Raw genomic sequence first — 3,297 nt, forward strand, 5'->3', positions numbered from 1 at the left:
TGTTCAATTAAGACCCGCCCCGGGCATTTACATGCAGAACCATCACATGTAATGAGGCTGAACTGCGGAATGTTTGCAACAAAGAACCTTGGATGGTTCCTATTGTTAGAAGGACTTAACACCTTTTCAGGTTAAATCCCTGATGTGCGTCTCCAACAGGAGAGTGGTATTAAATGCGCCTGTAACAAATGGGGTTTTTGGAGAAGCTGCTACTCCGTGGGCGGGCAAGATGACACAACAATTAAAGATGAACTTTGTGTGAACTAATTTCTGTCGCCAAGCCAAGTTAACAGGAGGCCGAGACCTGGGGAAAGAGTATAAAAAGGCCATAGAAAACACCCAGACTTTCAGTATCAAACTGCTCTTGCTCCACCTAAAAGTCCTCACACGTTTGTAGTTGGTTTGGTGCACGCGACTCGTTACGCGCACTAGTACAATGGCTTTGAACACGTTGGTGGCGACCCTTTTGTGCACGATTGTGCTTCCAATCTTTCTCTTTTTGGTCGCGGTGAAGTTATGGGAGGTTTATTTGATCCGTGGTCGGGATCAGCTGTCGAGCCCCTCTCCCTCCTGGGTCCATGGGCTTACCTTTCATTGGCGAGACGCTCCAACTCCTTCTCCAGGTAATTACAACACTTTTTCAAACTTAATAATAGTCATATTGTATAATATTAACCTGTTGGTGTATATGGTTTCCGTTGATAATAAACAAAGCATTTTTATTGGTTCATTTTATTGCAGGGAGAAAGTTCCCTGCGGATGAAACGACAGAAGTATGGCTGCATTTACAGAACGCATCTCTTTGGCAGCCCCACGGTGCGCGTCATGGGAGCGAACAACGTCAGACGAATTCTGCTGGGTGAACATAAACTTGTCGCGGTGCAGTGGCCCGCTTCCGTCAGAACTATTTTTTGGGATCGGACACGCTCTCCAATATGCACGGAACCCAGCATAAAACAAGAAGAAGGTGCGTAGATGGTTTAATTTTTCTTCTCATTAACATTTTTAAAATAGCAAATTAAATGTGGATTTTGCATAGATATTTGGCTATAATCTGCATTTATTTAAAGTTTTCTTTTAATGTCCCTCCCGTCTTAACGGAAAAGTTGCTCCTGTATTTTAGGCTATAATGAGAGCGTTTTCCCGGGATGCCTTGGGATTACTACATCCCGGTGATCAGGAGGAGAGTGAGGAGCGCCGTGAGGGAATGAGCCGAGGAAGGACTCCGTTCGTCCTACCCCGAGATGAAGCGCCTCATGTTTCGCATCGCCATGAGGATCCTCCGAGCGCCGACCGGACCAGATCAAGACCGACGAGCAGGGAGCTGGTGGAGGCTTTCGAAGAGATGATTAAGAACCTTTTCTCCCTTCGGTCGATGTCCCCTTCAGCAGCTTGTGTACGGGTAAGTAGCAGTGCACTCAATTCTCATTCGATGACATTTTTAAACAATGTATTCAGAATATTGGCAGGAGCCCTAAATTAATGTAAAAAAAAATACACATCTTTTATCTACAGGGATTGAAAGTCCACTCCCAAAATCGAGGAGAATATCAGAAAAAAATAGACAGTGGGAAAAGAGGTGAAACACAGAGACAGCTACAGCAGCTGATAGACATCAGTAGGAACAGTGACGAGCCGTTCAGCATGCGGGTAATACTCTATTCTATACATGTATCATCTTCAACCACAGGACGGTGAGGCGGCAGGTATCCAGTGGTTAAAGTGTAGGGGCGGCAGGTATCCTAGTGGTGAGCGGAGGGGCGGCGGGTGGCTTAGTGGTTAGAGCGGAGGGGACGTGGGCGGCCTAGTGGCTAGGGCGGAGGGCGGCGGGTGGTAACAAGTAAGAATTTGTTCTTGCCCTAATAGAATAAAGGTTAGTAAAACCCTTTTCTTTACCGTGCATTTATCAAGTTATTTTCATGCATAAATAAACAGATGATAGATGTACATTTAAACCAGCTTGTGGTGTTATAAGAATCTTTGCTCAGTGAGTAAAACAAAATAATTCTCTCTATCTGGGCGATTGAGTCCGCCACAGAGCTTTTATTTGGAGGCCATGAGACCACTGCTAGTACAGCAGCCTCACTGGTCATGTTCCTGGGACTCAGCCCTGACACGCTCAGCAATCAGACAAGAACTGCACCAGCAGGCCTTGGCAGTTGTTACCGGCAGAAATCATCAATTCACTCAATCCAATATTCATCCAGTCATTTACTAAGACATTGATGACGTCTTTAGATCTCATTGGCTTATGGAATAAGTTATTGAAATAATACATTCTAATACATTTTCCGTCTCTCTCTGTGTCTCTCTCTCTGTGTCTCTCGCTCCGCTCTCTCTGTGTCTCTCGCTCCGCTCTCTCTGTGTCTCTCGCTCCGCTCTCTCTGTGTCTCTCGCTCCGCTCTCTCTGTGTCTCTCGCTCCGCTCTCTCTGTGTCTCTCGCTCCGCTCTCTCTGTGTCTCTCTCTCTGTCAGGAGGAACTAGGTGTGGATCTGCTGGGGCAGAATGTGAACATTGAGGTGTTGGAACAGTTAAAGTATACAGGCTGTGTCATCAAAGAGACCTTGAGGATAAACCCCCTGTACCTGGAGGCTTCCAGTGGTACTGAAGACATTCCAGCTCAATGTAAATTCTCCTTTTTTACAGATTTGAATGCAATACTAATCTGTCAATTTGTGAGGTAGTGACTGTGACACTCCAGACCAGTTGTCTAACAGGGCTGTTCTGTTTCTAGGGTTACCAGATCCCCAAAGGCTGGACCATGATCTGCAGTATCTGTGACACCCACGGCGTGGCATGTTCCCCAGCAAAGGTTCAACCCGGGCGGTTCACGGACAAGTCCTCCTGAGGACTCCTCGCGCTTCAGCTACATCCCGTTCGGAGGCGGCTCCAGGATGTGTGTCAGGGAAAAAGTTTGCCAAAGTTCTCCTGAAGATATTCCTGGTGGAGCTGACACTGCAATGTGACTGGACTCTATCAGGCCCCCCGACCATGAAGACCGGCCCTACGGTCTACCCCACTGACAACCTGCCCACTGTGTTCAGCAGTTACAGCCGTACCTAGTGACAATAAAACACGCCTCCATATTAAAGCTATGAAATTGTAAATATCAAATATTGTAATGAGTTTTAGATTAAATGATTCGTACTTGATATGTGAAAATACATAGAGTTGTGTATATCTTATGTTTTATAGAAACAAACGACTCTCATTCCATTGAGGTGTCTGTACATTTGTTATATAGCTTTTTCATTATTTATATTACACGTATGGGTTTTATTTAATAAAAACATGTTG

The 3,297-nt window shown here is 45.6% G+C and overlaps 1 pseudogene; it reads left to right on the forward strand.

The window, feature by feature from the left end:
• The first annotated feature begins 425 nt into the window (after positions 1-425).
• Positions 426-3,086, forward strand: LOC135535698 (cytochrome P450 26A1-like; annotated as a pseudogene).
• Positions 3,087-3,297: the final 211 nt, after the last annotated feature.

The sequence above is a fragment of the Oncorhynchus masou genome, unplaced genomic scaffold (assembly GCF_036934945.1).
Source record: "Oncorhynchus masou masou isolate Uvic2021 unplaced genomic scaffold, UVic_Omas_1.1 unplaced_scaffold_5014, whole genome shotgun sequence".
Classification (NCBI taxonomy): Eukaryota; Metazoa; Chordata; class Actinopteri; order Salmoniformes; family Salmonidae; genus Oncorhynchus; species Oncorhynchus masou.